Raw genomic sequence first — 17725 nt, 5'->3', positions numbered from 1 at the left:
CTGAAATCAACAGGGATTCCTGATAAATAACCGAACTGTTAGTAACATTAATAAGTTTTTGAAATTGTTCCAAACCAATTTTAATATCTCATTAGGTAACTGAAATAATTGTCATATTAACAATCAGCCGTGGAATTTTGCCAATTATTTTTTGGGAACCAAAAATGATCAATGATGCTGTGATATTCATTGAACAAACAAAAGTTAGATTAACTGTCCAGTGAACAGGTTCGCTTGAAACCATGATAAATAGTCATCAATGCGGCTATGTTTTTTCAAAATCACTTCACGTAAACTGCTCTTGATTCTTGATTATGTGCTATAAAATTTAATCAGAGATTCAATCTTAATTTGTATGAGAAAGGTTCAAATTTAATTTGAATGCATATAAACCTTTCTTAATCATTTTCTATATTCTTCAACCAATCTTCTAGTACTTTAAGTTAAACGATTGAACAACTTTGCATTATTTCTCGAATTTTAAGACTCATTCTTATTGATCAGTTGTAGTTTGAGAAATCAGAACGGTTTCAATTAAATGTTGAGTAGCATGATCTCGAAGTAATAGTGAACCAATTTCGGAGGACTTGCAGTGGCTGATTTGAAGAGCAATCCCATTTGCGCAAGTGTATCTTCAGTTGGATGTATTTGTGGGAAGAAAAGGTGGAAGCGCTTCACGTTGTGCAGCGGGAAGCTTTGCGGGTTGACGGCTAGGCTGGGCTGGGCCGGGCTAGCTATATGGTGTGCTATTGCCAGCAGAAAGCGTTAGCAAGTGTTGAGGCAGTGCTTGTAGAACCCAAAGAAGCTGATAAGACGTAGCCGGCAAGCTCCATCCTATATTTCACCCGCAACTCCTTTTTCTTTCCCCGAGATAACGTTGGCCTCAGCACTACAAATAAAATAACGGTTTACATAAAAGTAAACGGGGTATCTCCCGTTTTCATGAATTCCACGGCATTCAAGTCCGACCATAACAAGAAGAAGACCCCTTTCCATTGCGAAAGGATCTTGCGGTGCCATTCAAAGAGCCACGCCGAATGAATTGTGCCTTATCATTCATTAGCTGGCATGGAATGGACCATTAACCTTATCTCAAATATTATATTATATCTGAAAGTCATACGTACCATATCGAGGAGAATGAAGGAGTTTCATGAGCTTAAGCTAATCCAAAATAAAAGTAATCAAAATGATCCATAATAAGCTTCTTCGGAAGCCTATTTCTCGTGCAGTTTATTCTTTGGAATATCAGTGACTGATTTCGATGACAAAATTGCTCTTTTCAGGGCAATACTGAGTGTTAAAATTTATACTATAATAATATAGGCCTAGCTATAACTATAATAGCTATAGCTATAATATTGTGAATAAACTTGAAAGTAGTCAGTTCTTGTAGTCAACAAATTTGAAGAAAAATTCCCAGGAGTGTAGCTTTTAAGCTGAAGGTTTCTTGTTGAAACCGGAATTATAAATTCAATTTGGTAAACGTTTCAGAGAGGTAGGCCTTCTTGAATATTATATCACGATTTCTTCGTTTCACCAACTCATAATTTGAAAGCTCATGTTCATAGTCGGTAATAAACATTACTCAGATGATGTTGTCATGTTATATTCAGTGACATGCTATGAGATCAGTATTGCAAAACAGATTTTTGCATGAAGGTATCACTCCTAAAAGTGTGAAAACATGAATTATGGATAGTATTTTATGATATCAAACAGGTAGTTGTTGTCTGTTGGAGAGGAAAATTCGAAATGATTCATAACAAAAGCTTTGAACGTCCGTTCTTGTGGAGGATATATTATGAATCGAGAGCCGGTCTGTTCCCGAGAGGCTTCAAACGAATGCTTGTCTGTTGTGTCAGGTTACGCCACTCACGTTCGATTGCAAGGCTTACGGCAGGAAACTGAAGCCTTTCTCGGATAAAAACGCTTCAAACTTTTGAAAAATAGAACGCTTTCCTATTCGAAGCTTGCAGTCGACAGGACAGGATGTGCCCTCTTCTCAAAGTACACATGCTACACAAATAAAAAGTGAGTGTTTTTGTTGCACTTGTAGAAGATTCTCTTCCATTAGGCGAATCCATAGAATGGAAACTAGGATCGGATGAAGTTTCTGTTTGTTCATCATCCAACTTAGAAAACATCTCCATTTGGAGAAGTGGTAGGTATTCATTATGAACTTTTGATATGTAGATGAAAAAATTGACAACGAATTATTGAAATTATCATTTAAAATCTGGAACTTAATTAGGCCCATTGGTTTTCCCTGAGGAAATTCATTGTCAAATTAGCAACTCAATAATGGCTTTGATCAATGATTCTTAACGTTTAATTTTTTTCTCCAAATTTCAATGTATGAACTGGTTATTAGTGCCTGTTGTTGGGAAATAAATGACGTTACATGATCAGATATGTCATCCCGACACATAGACTCTATAGTGGGATGCAACACAATAGTTTAAGGAAATTAATCCAAAGTCCATAGTTTATTTTCCATGTTTAATAAATGCCTCTGACATGGGTTACATGACAGAGAGAGAATGAAATGAATAAAATGTAACAGAAAGTAAGTAAGCAAATAAATGAGCAATTAGTTATCATACGTGTACACTGACATCCAGAATAACAGACGAATGAACTAGGAAATTTTCCAATAGTAAGTTTATAAAAAAAAATTATAAGTGTCCAGAAGTGTACTGAAAATTCGGGTGTTATTCGTGAAATCCTACAATCATACATTTTGACAATGGATTATTATTTTTTTTGTGATATCAGTGCTATTTAAAGTATGGGTTTCTCCATCTGAAAGAAGTCATCCAGTATAGCATAGTATCACTGTGATCAAACACAGTTCAAAGAAATTTTCATATCACGCACGAACTACAATTCAAATTTCTTTAAAAAATTTTAATTCATTCTCTAAATCCGTACGTACAAGCAGGAATTGCTAGCTTGATAAGACAGAATATATTAGCATCAAAAGAACTATCTTTGAATCTTAAATTAAATTTGTAGCGTGAATATTGATGTTGTTTTATGAAAATAAAGAGGATTTTTCGAAACATGTCAAAAAGTGGTTTCGTTTCATCCAATCCACTCAATTCCATCCGGATTCTTTATCTTTTTATTGTTTTTTTTATATTTCTCTTCAACAACTCCTAGTAACGCTAGTTTCAATCCTATTTTTAGAAACCCTTCAATACCAGTATTCCACTGTGGAATTAAAAATGTATCATTCCTTTTAGTATCGAATTTCAAACAGAATACATTGAAATTTCAATAAAGCATAATCACTCATCAGTTGAGCATCTAGTTATGAGCTCAATTTGACGCAGTGAAGCATTATGCTCCCAGTTATGCATTTAACGCAGTTCCAATGTCTATTCTATAATCAACCTTGCGAATTGGAATCCACCTCAACTAGTCAACCATCTCATCTATAGTATAATAATCGACCTATACACATATAGGTCGATTCTTTCCTTTATTAGGGGATAAGAGATTCACGGATGACGCATCAACACATGTGATCTACTGAACTGATTAACTTGAAATTTTGCTATTGATTCTTAATTCACCGAGGATAGCTAAGAGCCTATTCTATATTCTTCAAGATTTCAGTCGGTAAAGTTTTCTGTTTGTCGAGTTTTTAGATCATTGCGGAGTACGGGTTACCTAATAGTCAAGTATATTTATCAAATCACGAGTATTATCAGAGAAGTGTCCTATACATTTCCCATTTGGCAGTATTTTACTAGTTTACATTATCATGGTTGTGAGAGTAGAAACGTCTGCATTTAATCACCCAAAAGGAAATTCTCTTCTTGCCCCTTTCCTAATCCCTTCTTCATTCTCTCTTGTTTGAAACGTACGTGGAACAAAATTCACTTGTCTTAATTCTCGTCCCCTTTCGGAGTCTGTTAATTCTAAGCTTAGAAGTCTGCAAAGGAAGAAGAGACGCTTCCAGTCCATTTGTACTTATTGTATTAGCAGAGTTTCTGCATTCCTCGTTCAGAGTGATCTTTCATTGTTTCACTCGCTTTCGCGAAACTCTCTCTTGTTCTCTGAATTTCTTACTGAACTCTGATCTTGGAAGCCATTTCGAGAACAATATTATTTGTATAATATATTTTTGTATTTTTATATTCACTATATACTGTATTTAGAGAATAATACGAATAAATGGATGTGTTTTACTGATCATAAATATTCTTGAAAATACTCTCATTCATATGAACTGAAGTATAACTTTCTGAAACTTGTAACTTTCTATATAACCTATATAATTTATTTATTCAGTCAAGTCTATTCATCACACTTATAAGAGAAGGCACAACAGGCTTATGCACAAAACTGTCCTTTTTTAAATTTATACAACAGTCCAAATCAAAATCTAGGTTAAGCTACTATCACTCATGAAAATAACAATTTACACTTAAAAAAACAACAAGAAAATCGTCAATTACAAATATAGATATGATGAACAACTGAATTATAAAAAATTAAAAACAATGTTCAAATTTTGAACAAAAATGGAAAATTTCGAACCGAAAACTTAACGCACTATTTCTTATACTTATCATACCACAATCTAATCTATCACAAAGGAACACAGTGATTGAGCCTATTTCAAGAGAACGGAGAACAAATCTTATCATGTGCAATATACATCCTATTATATTAAGCGAGCAATTTCTGAATATATATATTCAGATATATGGTTATCTGGTTATGTGGTTATATGAGTATATATTTATGTTCAACGGAACTCGAAAACGGTTCTAACGATTCTCACGAAATTTGGAACAAAGTAGGTTTATGATATGAAGATATGAAGATTGCACTAGGTCTCAACCCTGAGATAACTCGCTGAAAGACATTAAAAGGATAAATACGTCGTTGAAAAACAGCTGGAAATTTTGTTGTCTGTCGATACCGTAATGGAAGATAGTGAACGAGTGCATGTGTGGGATCATCCAGCTGATCTCACGAGAAGAAAAATTCAGCAACAGAAACTTATTTTCGTTTATTTCTCTTTTTTTAGGAAACATGTTTACTTCAGAAAGTCGAAAATAGTAACTAGATGCTGTTAGTGTAGAATAGTACATGGTATATTAACAAATATTGTGGCCAACATAGTAAATCGATTTCACAGTATATCTATTTGTAATTGATGATGTGTTTGTTTTTTGAAGTGTGAATAAATTATTGTTATTTTGATGAGTGATAGTAGCTTAACCTAGATTTTGATTTGGACTTTAGTATGAATTTGAAAAGGGACAGTTTTGGGCATAAGCCTGTTGTGCCTCCTCATAATATCTGTAAAAATAAATTGTACGGCTGAGAAAATGAATAAATAAATATAAACTATAAATTCAATCTTTCGTTACAAATTTTCTATGCTTTTACACTCCAGAGCAAAGCTCGGTCCCCCGATATTATTTCTTATTTCTTCAACTCAATATCAATTCATTTTATATGATGAAGTATTAGCAGTTAAGTAGGATGGGAAGAGATAGACGTTAGCCTCCTCATTCATACTCATTGAAATATTCAGTCGAATCCTATTATATTAAGCGAGCAATATCTGTATATCTGTTTTTATTTTTCTATTTCTATATCTGGTTATCTAGTTATAATTATGGTTATTTATGTTCAACGGATCTCGAAAACGGCTCTAACGATTTTCACAAGATTCCGAATATAGTAGGTTTATGATATCAAAATTCGATTGCACTAGGTCTCATCCCCTGAGAAAACTCGCTGAAGGACATGAGAAGGATAATTCATCCTTGGAAAAACAGATGATGATTTCGTCGTCTGTCGATAACAGAAGATGCGTGTGCCTATGTGGGAGATCAGCTGTGTAATCTCGCGAGAAATCTAGAAATTCTAATTGACTCGATCAAAATACAGTAATCTGATCTGTTGACATGAGATGGTATATATCATAATATTCAAAGTTATTCTACAGTTCTAAGTGATTAGTGAGCGTTATTTTGTTATTCAATTTGGTATGTAAACAATCTAAATTAGAACTTCTATGTTTTCGAATATTTGGACTGAAAATTTCACCTGAATTCAAGTGAACATAACTAAACAAATTCATCAAATACGGTGTACGCATAAAAAAGTTATTGAATGTCAATATTCGAGGCTCGATTTCTATTTATAAACTAGCTGGCCCGGCGAACTTCGTACCGCCAAACAGTTAATGCATCTCATGACAAACTTTAGCTGGATGCACACCTGAGGAGGCGCGATGCGGCATTTTGCATCCAGCAGGCGCTTCTTGCTATGAATGGAAGCACTCACACACACACACTGAATCGGACATGGCGTGGATCGATGTGATAAGGCTATCTCCATAAGATCAACACTTTGTATCACCAAGCCGCGCCTCCTCAGTGCTTAGCCTTAGCTTAATCTCATGCATCACTATATTTTTATGACAATTATTCAACAATCAGTATTTACATTTATATCTCAAAATACATGGGTGGTTATGGAGCAGCACACACTCTTGTCCACTATCTACCGACAGCTGCTGTTGTATGAAGCAATGATTATAACAGCTGATTTTTATTTCTGTGTGTGGCCAGCTCACAAATCTTCTCCCATAAGGATTACATGTAAACTTTTAAGGACCGTAGGAAAGAATCCTGAAGTCGGATTATAAATTTGATAGGCCATAGACCTGGTCCTGAACATAACGAACACAACTGAAAAAAATCATCAAATTCGGTGTACGCATAAAAAAGTTATTGAGTGTCAAAATTTGAGGCTCGATTTTTATTTAAATAGATAAATCAAAATTCGGGAAGAAACAGTTTTGGGCTGTGCCTGTTAGTCCTTCCCCAATCATTCCCCAATCATCTTAAAGAGTTGAGTTCTGTTTATCAATAAATAAATAACAAGCAAAGCTCGGTGCCCCGATATTATACTATTATCCTACACATCATGGAAGATTAGCGAAGGAGAATAGCATGGAATAACATAGTATTTCATACTTTGCATAGGTATTTGCAATAGATTTTCATTGTCGAACAGTTGGTCATTCCGTTATTACGGTCAGTCCAATATGATTTTGATTCATTGAGACAAAAATTTCTACATAGAATAATTTTGAATTGTTTGCATAACATTTTTTTAACTCAATCGTCCTAGGGACTCTTCGTACTCGTAACTGATACTCTTCGAACATATAAATTCTAGAATAATGTTGACTATACTGTTGTGTGATAAAACTATTGTTCTGATGTGAGCTGCCAATAGATTGGGCATCGTGTCGAAATTGAGTTGGAAAAGATGCGTTCGATTAGGAAAGTGGTTGGTCCGCGCTCCATAAGAAGGACTGATATGGGCAAACAGATTATGGCCAAGTTGATGGCTAGGATAACAATCGATCCATCAGCAGAGTGAACGTCAGAAAGTGGGTCAGCACAGGATAGAAGGAGAAAATCTTGAAAAGGCTCAAGAAAGTTTAAAAATGAACATGGAGTGCTCTTACCAAGTGCGACTATCACTTAATACTGAGAAACTCGAGGAGTATTTTCTCCGTTGAAAGTAGATTTTAGAGGAAAACTTTGCTGTAATATGAGTATATATTATTAAGGCTCTCCAATTCATAAATACTTTTGAACAATATCTTTCAAGTTCTAGTGAGCTGAGACTGAATTTATAGTAAGTGTCTTGTTGATTGTAAATCATGTTTATTACTAACAATTCGATCTTCATAACGAAATCAGTATTCAACGTATCCTTCTCATGACACACAATAAGCTACGGTTGACGTGTGAGGTTCTTTGAACCTTTGGATTTTTGAATCCGTCCCTTCAAAACATTCTTCTCATAGTCCAGCGTATCAATTTTTCATGAATGACTCATTGTTTGTGTTCGGCATTGGGATTTATTCAAAATTAGAAAACTCCCAATCTTGGGTCTGTGTAGCAAAAGCTAAAAAGAGAGTTCCGTTTGAAATGTTATTTGATTCAGGAAATATTCTAAACTCAAATGTTCAAGAGCTAATGAAATTCGCAAATTCCATGTATAAATATGACGAATTTGGATTGTTTGACGTGTATGATGTCACTAATAATGTTAAAGATCATTAAAAAATTACTGAAACACAGTATAATTCGTGGAACTCTTTGAGGTTGTAGGTAGTTGAGATAGGAAATAAAGAGATTTTGCTAGTCACATTTGAGAGAATTGCAAGCCTAATAGATGTTGTACTGCTGAAATAATAATAATAATTCCACGAAAACGCAAATAATAATTATAATTCCACGAAGTCTAACAATATTATCACAGTACGTAGATCAAGTACTTTTGTACTTCATTTGTACTTATCACAATAGCTCACCCTCTGTTTCCAAATTCAAGTTTCACTCTCATGATAATTTGTAGAGAAATTCTTGGCATTTTTTTATCATTCCAACATAATCCAGTCAGACTAAGAGCGTAATGAGCTCTTAGAAAATGAGCTCTTATTCTACTTTGATCTAGGATGAAAAGAATTCTTGAGCAATGAAACTGAATCATGTTCATTTCAATTCCAGGTGCAGGAAAACTTCTGAGATCACGAGTGTTCATAAATAGGTAAGCTCACATAAATTTCAATAATTCACTACAATAATGAAAGTTATTTACAGTTACGTTAAGTAGTATCAGTTAATTCAACCTAGGACGATCTAGTCAATCCAAAATACAATCTTCTGTAGAAATATTTGTGTTAAACTTGTCAACTCCTCTATTGGTGCCTTCGTTCATTTTTGAGGGTTCGGAGCCTGTAGCCTAAAATTAATTAAAGTAAGAGATTTTCGTTTATTTATCAGCATATACATCTGATTTCACGCCTCAATCTCCATTTGAATATCTCTCTTATATCAGTATAATCTATAATATCATGAAAGTATATGGTTTGATGAGGAGAATGTGACTTTTTAATGGGTGAAGTTCTGATTTTGAATGAGCCAGCAATATGATAGACCAACCAGGATGTGAGGAATACATCTATAATCGCATTATAATGCATTTATAATCTATCAAGACGTAATAAGTATTCGTTCATGGCATATCTCTATTTCAATTTTTTTCTTGTTCATTTGAAGTAAAGTATTGCCTAATGATATTATCAGACCTAAACCCATTTTTATATCATGCATTTTAGAATATTTTCTTGAATGAAAACTGTGCCTGCACTTTTCTAAAGATAATAAAGAAGATAATTTTGAATAAAATTTAGAATTAGAAATAGGCAAACACATCTAGAAAATACCTGAGTCTATACCTAATTCATGCAGGTGAACGGGCTAGAGTCAAGAAAACTTCAATTAATCTTGCCATGCCTGATTTAATAGGTTTATAGTATAGAATAACACTACAATTTGAAATAATTGAAAAATACAAACAGCTTCAATAAACATTGGCAACTAAAATCGAACAACAAAAACAACAATTTCATGTTACTTTGGTGACATTCTTCATCTGATTCGGGGGCGCATTACTATCCCCGATTAGATAGCAATACGTCACAAAACCAAACAATATCAGTCATCAAATAACAAGTTCATTTCAACATGGAATTACTCAAGAAAGAAAAGCCCGTTGAACCCAAGTTTCGTCGATAGTAACCCATATAACCCATTTCATAATAATTTTGAATCCCCACTTTTGATTGACATTCTCGAATGAACCTTTGTTTCACTACACTGCACTTTCGTTGGTCTGTACGTTGCTTTATCGTCGGGGTTACAGTACCTTGTTTTTGGCGGTGAGCTTTTACCGGTTGAATTTGGCTTGACGGCGACGTCCTCTTACGTCCCTAGACCTGTCGTCTGAACGGGTGTCTTGAAGCGGTGTTACATAAAGTTGCGGAACCAAAGGGGTGGTAGTACAAGAAGTTGGTTTGGGGACACACATGAACCGCTGTAAATAAATGTATTACAGCATTAATTTCTAACTCTTCCTACAATTCATCAAAAGCTAAAACAGAAGTTATCTATTGATTACAATTAATTAAATTCTCTCATTCTATTTGAATCCTCATTTTATATAGATTTTTATCTTTAAACTACTGATTCTTTTTATCAGAATTAGTGGATCTTTCTTCACAAATAATTCAAATTGAAATGATGCTAACTTATATGATATTTTTCGTTTGGTTTGCGAAATCAAATATAATTTTTCATATAGTAGCTCGGCTAGTATTGTTGGAAACTTGTGCGCCAGCCAACATTTATTTTATTTATTATTTATGAACTATAGGACGCAATCCAAGTGTAAATAACGGGCATTCGTCCAAAACTGCTCAGAACCTTAATTAAAAATGAACATTCCAGAGTTTATGATTTGATTTACCTACAAATACAAGTCCAAAAACTAGTATCAACTGAAATTATGAATGAAATGAAATGAAATGAAATGAAAAAATTCTTTATTAGGCGGAGTTAGGACTTTTAAGTCCTCTCTACCACTCAACCTCAACATAACAAATGCAATTGAAAAAAAAAATACAGTGTAACTTAATATATAAATAGAAATACATTAAATAATATAGCTACAAAATAGAAACATAGTTGGAACAAAACAGTCAATCTGCATTTAGACTAAAAAAAATCAATGATATAATTCAAGAAACAATAGTAAAAAAAGGAATTATTAATATAATCATTCATACAACATTCACACAGCCCACCAGACCAGTTCCAAGCGCCAACCACACGCTACCCCCGCAGACCCGCCAACAAAATCCGCTTGACCTCCACCCCAAAGCGAGCACGCCCATCAATGGCCCGGACAGAAGCAGGAAGATTATTCCACAGCCTACAACCAGTGACAGTGAAAGATCTCTCAAAAGTCGTCGTTCTATGAATGGGAAAAGCTAGCAGCAAGTTGCCATGCCTTGTTGCACGTTCACCGATCTCAGACAGGAATCTGAAGCTCTCAGACAGATAAGATGGAGATTTGGTTTTGATTATTGAGTGAAGCAGAGTCAATATGTGCAAAGTACGAAGATCATTCAATTTTAGGAGAGATAGTTGTACATAAAAAGGTGTAACATGATCAAATCGTCTAGCATTGAAAATAAAACGAATACAATAGTTCTGTGTACGCTGCAGTCGGTTAGAGAGCTCAACAGTCATGTCGTTCATGACAGTGTCGCAGTAGCTGAAGTGAGGCAGCACAAGAGTCTTGACCAGCATGATCTTGATGTTGAGTGGATGAATTTATCACCTAATAAAACAAGACACTTTATAACACAATAAAAGAAAAAAAATATTGAAAATTTCACTTTAAGGAAAGATAATGTTTGCCTTATAAGATTCATCTTGTGGATAGTTTTTACCTTTAATTAAATAAAATTAGTAGACACATAGAAAATAATTTAAATTGTATTAAAATTTGAACATTCATTAATATTAATTTCCTGGAAAAGAAAAACTTTCTTCTTCGTCTATTAAAATTTCTATGATAAGAATTCTTGAGCAATGTATTCATTCATGCTTATTTCAATTCCAGGTGCAGGAAAACTTCTGAGATCACGAGTGTTCATAAATAGGTAAGCTCACATAAATTTCAATAATTCACTACAATAATGAAAGTTATTTACAGTTACGTTGAGTAGTATCAGTTAATTCAACCTAGGACGATTTAGTCAATCCAAAATACAATCTTCTGTAGAAATATTTGTGTTAAACTTGTCAACTCCTCTATTGGTGCCTTCGTTCATTTTTAAGGGTTTTGAGCCTGTAGCCTAATATTAATTAAAGTAAGAGATTTTCGTTTATTTACCAGCATATACATCTGATTTCACGCCTTAATCTCCATTTGAATATATCTCTTATATTAGTATAATCTATAATATCATGGAAGTATATGGTTTGATGAGGAGAATGTGACTTTAATGGGTGAAGTTCTGATTTTGAATGAGCCAGCAATATGATAGACCAACCAGGATGTGAGGAATGCATCTATAATCGCATTATAATGCATTTATAATCTATCAAGACGTAATAAGTATTCGTTCATGGCACATCTCTATTTCAATTTTTTTCTTGTTCATTTGAAGTAAAGTATTGCCTAATGATATTATCAGGCCTAAACCCATTTTTATATCATGCATTTTAGAATATTTTCTTGAATGAAAACAAAAATGTTAAAATTGTTGTTACCACTTGGCGTAATCTAATTCGAATTCCAGTACTTCTCGACGACTGAAAATTACAGCGCTTTCCATTGAATTATCAATTCATAGCTGTTCAGATTTTGCTGTAAGTGTGAGGTGCAGCGTAACAGGAGTGAATTAAGTGAGAACGGAACGGGAGAAGAGTGTCGAGAGAAAAAAGAGGGTGAAAGAGCAAAAGAAGAAGTGCGCATCAATCATAAATTAAAAGTTGTGGAGAGAGAGTGTGGCGTGGCGTGGTTTAGTAGGCTGCCATTAATTAGCGGGGCGGCGCACATTGGACAGAAATATGAGGCAGGTCAGGTAAATAATAGTGTGGGTGAGGGTGGGGGGTAGCACGCGAGGCGAGAGGCACAAGTCTAATTTCCCCTTTAAACGCCACACCGGCCTTGATGGATGTGGGGCCACAATGACAGCCCATTTTTCACCCCTTGTAATAGATACACACACTTCTCGACTGTCCACTCGCTACTTTACACAGTAAAGTTCTGTAGGTGGCAATATTATCAAGCCCGGCCTCAAAAGGCAGCTATCGCGTTTCTTATCAGCCCGCACCAAGCGCTGAGCGCTAAGCCTGTGAGCTGTCCGTTGTCGATTTTCATGCTCCGAAACCAGATCACGACGCTACTCGCCTCCTTTGGAGTTTAGACCGTCGTCAACCCTCACCCACCCCCGAACCTACCTCCTAGCTGACGCACTCCGAATATCAACTCGCCAGGCCGTCCGTCCCGGTCGAAGATCCTCGTTTAACTTTGCACTCTTCCTGCCGGACTGCATACTGAGTAGCGCTACTTGTGACAACGTTACTTATATTATGTTCCACTCATTGCTGTTCCGCGACTTCCGTCAAATAGTGATTATAAAAAACTGTATTCCTTATGCAGGAAATATTCACACAAGATGAATTATTACATAATAGTAGTAGTTATAAAATGTTCAATCTTATTCATTAAATTCTCATCTATCTACCAGCTTCCGAAAAATAGTAAAGAATATTATGTGTTATAAAAGTCGCAACCCTCAAAATATGAATGGAGTTTGCCTGCTTGATGGATTTTTGGATGAAGTCGATTCGAACAAACTAATATGTAATTTCAATGGCCAATTTCAATTGTAGTTTCATAGCAGTCTCAAGGTTCTCTTAATTTCAATTTCTTATCAATTACACAATGTAATGTTATATGAGTTTCAAGTGCAAGTTGTGTGAAAGAATAGCAGCAAGAAGCTACCGTATCTAATTTAGCTGTGTGCAAATAAAAGAATCATGAATAATAGGTTGCAATAATTTTATTCGGACAATTTACTACGAAAATAAAAATATTATATAATTCATGATTTAATATTATTACTCAGATTCACTGCAGAATACCTTGTAGCGATTGATATTCATGTCTACCATGAATAAGCTGATTGTGCGTTGCTAAAATATGTATTTCAGAATAATGATCTGATGGGCTATATTCTCGTATAGCATAAAGGAGGTATCGAAGAAACAGAGAAGCTTCACTTTGGATATTATATTCCGACCTTTCTGCTGATGGTACAAAATAATCAATGCAACACGATACAAGTAAGTTGATAAGAACAAGTTCTTTTGTATTTTGAACGAGACTTGATACTTTCTTGAGATCCTTGCTTTAGAAGTTTCCAGACTTCTATTCGACTTGAAGATTGATTTTCCCACTGAATGGATATATTTATTCAAATTGAGGAATACTTTTATGGGGAAAATCTTCAAAGAGCTCTTGAGACAACCAGAGAAAAGTTGTTGAACAGTTAGCGATGCATATAAATACTCTGAAAACTTCTCCTGCTAACTCTGCTTCTCTCATCCAGCTGAGAAGATATGTTGATCAATTCCTTTTGTCAAAAGAGATGAGATTGTTTATTCGCTGAGCCAAGTGAAGCGTGCTGCCATCCAATTATTTCAATAACTTCTATCTTTTGTTCTGCCATTGACGGAGGTTGGTGCTTCGCTTTACATAGCTTGGACTCTCGGTTTAATAGCTGTGGCCATTGCAAGAGATGGAATTGCAAATTGGTTTTCTGAATAATGTTCATTGGAGAAGAGTAGCACACAATTTTGTTCTCTCTCTTCTACGACGTAAAAGTTCGCCAATTTTCGTTTCACTAGCCAAATTTATATGCATGACTGTGCAAGTAACAAATTGCCTCTCGAACTGTTTGGTTGACTGTGAATCTGTGAAATTTCCACGTCAACATCATTACTTCTCTCAATTTCGCACATTCGAGAGCACACATCACACTACAGTGTGGCACCTCATTATCATGTTTAAACGTTGGAAGATCCTGATCGGAATAATCTCAACACTGCATTGGATGAAATATTCGGAATTTTTCATGCACATGAGTTTCTTCATCACATCAATACTTCAATTTAATTTGTCTCTGATTTCGAATAATGAGAGATCAATTTGGAATTTCGAAGTGACAGTAGCTGTTGCATCTTTCTGAATAGGTCACTGTAAGAGAAAATACTTCTTCAGCTCTGAATCACTATATTTAGAATTCCAAACCATGGGACATTAAATAGATCAAAATAAGCATGTATACTTTTTCAATCTAAGTTTTTCTTGATTGATTAGTGCATCTTACTGCTCTATAAAACTTAACTTCCGATTTTTTCTCTTTCAAACATAAATTTCCAATACTAATTGAATTTCATGTATTTAATAACATGAAAATTCAGAATCAGACGTTGGAATTTGTGCGATTAAAAAGGCGCATCAGAGAGGAAAAAGGAGAATAAAGAAGCCAAGTGATTTTTGTGTTTATAAAACTTCTACCATCAATATCAAGAATCTCGACCGGGTCTCCTCTTCAAGATGAATGGGACGGAAAGAGTGTATTACAGACAGGCCGAGTCGTGAGCCGTGATGAGGGGTGGGAGATGACAGGAGGGAGGGGGATCCGAGTGAAATATGGGATGACGCTCACCAAGCTAATTCCTATCCCCAATTACTCGGCTGTCTTCTGGTGTTTGTCAACCTTCCACACCAACCACCACCGGTTCACAAGTAGTCCCACTACACAAAAAATCCGTTTTATCTTTGTCACTTCCTATTTTCAAAATACGCACTTCCTTCCCCACCCCGCTCCAATCATGATTCTGGATGAATGATGAAATCGGCGTCGCAGAAGATGGAGGAAATCCGTACCTAGCGAGATTTATTCGAAAAAGCTATTTTTATATTCTCATTGATAAATTTACATGAAAATTTTGATGTTCAATGAGAACCATATTCCACAGTTTAGTTCATTCTAGTTGTAAGTTAAGACATTCCCTAATCGAGTCTGGAGTAACTATGCGAATATGTTAAGCCCTGTGTAAACTTCTAATAAATTGATTTAGTACTCAAAATGCATTTTGTAATCGAGTGATGGAAAAAGTTTCCAAAATGTCGTGTATTATTGATAATTCACCCAGGCTGGCTTGGCCACACACACATAATACAAAAAAAAAAAAAAACGTTTGTCTTTTGTCTGAAACCACTGCATACAGCAAACCTTGTTGACAACTTCACAATATTGGGTAGATTAAAAAGGAAAGAACCTATACACCTCCTGTGAGAAAAAGAAAGTAGTGCTTTGAACGTTTTAGCGCATTGCTCAATTAGAGTTGCAAAATAGGATTGACTTTGAAAATGTCCTATTAAATTGAGTTATAATTTAACATACTATTCATTGTGATAGATTGCAGTAAAAATTCATTTTCAAAACCCTTTAACTTTACCATGATTATATACTTATACTAAGGTTGATTATCGATTGTCACTTCTGCATTTTGCATCTTGTAATAATAAGTAATGGCTAATAATCTTTTGGAAGCCTTTTTTCTCAAAGATCAAGTCTTGAATTGGTGGTGCTACTATTGCAGCTCTGTGAATCGGTTGAGGATGCGTTTTATTTCTGTCACAAAAGTGGATGGATGAATGGATAATGGATGCTGGAAGCTCAGAGCAGCTGCTGGCGTTTGTATTTATAGTTGGCCACCTACTCACTAGCACATAGCTCTCACTACACTCCACACCACATAGCAGCAGGAAGCACACCTTTGTGACGCGCGCACGCGCAGCCAGCAGCAGCAGCACAAGTGAATGAATTGCATCATTAATCAAAATGCAGCAGCGTCGGGCAGCGTTTTTATCCTCATCCGTCAGGAAAATGCGAGACGGATAACATAAATTCCGGCAATTTGCGAAAGCAACTTCAAATTGAAACAAATGAAAGCGATTACTTTGGAAGGCATCAGAGATTAAAATGGCAGTCGAAATTGTCGACTATAATCGAGAGGAACGGATTAGCTCTCAGCTCGCAGCCGTGTGATTGATGCACCCTGCCTCCAAACGATTCAAATCATGGATCAAAGAAAATGATGAATGCTGGCAACCTGAGCCACTCCCTCTCTCTCTCTCTCCATGAGCTCAGATTTGTGAGAAGCCATGGAGATAAGTCGAATCTCTCAATCTTGTTTACTCAGTCACAATCAGCAGTTACTGGGATGAGCTATTATTGTTGTAATCCATTCATATAGAAGAAAATCTCCACATTTAGTAGCATGTGTCAGGGAATAAACGTACGTATACATCATTGCCACTAATTAATTAATTAATTAATTATTCAACATTCATTGAGCATTTCACATTTATATTATCGCTGTTATTAGATAAAATACATCATGAGTATGATATTACAATGAATGTTGATGATGCATTCGAGAATAAAAAAATGATGTAACGTTTTGATTAGATGAATAGAGTAAGTCCACATTCCTAAATTATTATTCGAATAGTGCCCTACTACCAAAGGTAAGGAAAGTATTGCTTTCCGAAAAAATTAAGGTACCCCAATTTATAAATCTCTATACGTTTCGAGGTCCCCTGAGTCCGAAAAAGTGGTTTTTGGGTATTGGTCTGTATGTGTGTGTGTATGAGTGTATGTATGTCTTGTGGTGCGGTATATTTGATATATACTGGAGCAGTTGTTAAGATCCCTAGCTTGCAAATAAATTTGCAAAAAGTTAAGGCCGTCCGGCTCGCAAATATGCTGGGTTCAGACCACAGCTCTAGCTCAGTAGTATATGCATGAATACTCCAAATATAATGAATCACCATAGGGTTCAATAACTGGTGATCAATAATTCTTACCGCTGCTTTCGTGAAGATATTGAAGAATACCAATAAGGAAGTCAAAAAGATAGTTGGTGACTGATTATCAGTAACAATATATTCAATCGAGAGTAATGAGAATCAACTATGGTTTTTCTAGTTGATCCTTAAAACGCTCGTCATGAATTCAGGTATGCACCAATTTATCCTTTTGAAATTCCTTGAAACTTACAGCGCCAGTTCTTGAAGTTCTCTGGATCCTTATATGATATATTGTAGACTTATTAATGTAAATATCAGTAAGATTTTGCTGGATGAATAGTATTACTATCATCAAAGGATGATAAGTAATAAATGCTCTTAATAATATCAATATTAGTTGATTCATTAATTATATATGCTGCAG

At 35.1% G+C, this 17725-nt stretch overlaps 1 protein-coding gene across 1 annotated transcript in view; it reads left to right on the top strand.

Annotated features, from left to right (window-relative positions):
- Window positions 1–17725, top strand: part of LOC111053303 (teneurin-a) — a 419100-nt gene that overhangs the window by 75244 nt on the left and 326131 nt on the right. The window contains exon 2 of the mRNA XM_039422899.1: window positions 8565–8604. The gene's annotated coding sequence lies outside the window, so the exon portion shown is untranslated. The remainder of the gene's footprint in view (window positions 1–8564; window positions 8605–17725) is intronic.

This window comes from Nilaparvata lugens, chromosome 3 (assembly GCF_014356525.2).
Source record: "Nilaparvata lugens isolate BPH chromosome 3, ASM1435652v1, whole genome shotgun sequence".
NCBI lineage: Eukaryota > Metazoa > Arthropoda > Insecta > Hemiptera > Delphacidae > Nilaparvata > Nilaparvata lugens.
This window is presented reverse-complemented; position numbering and strand designations above follow the sequence as displayed.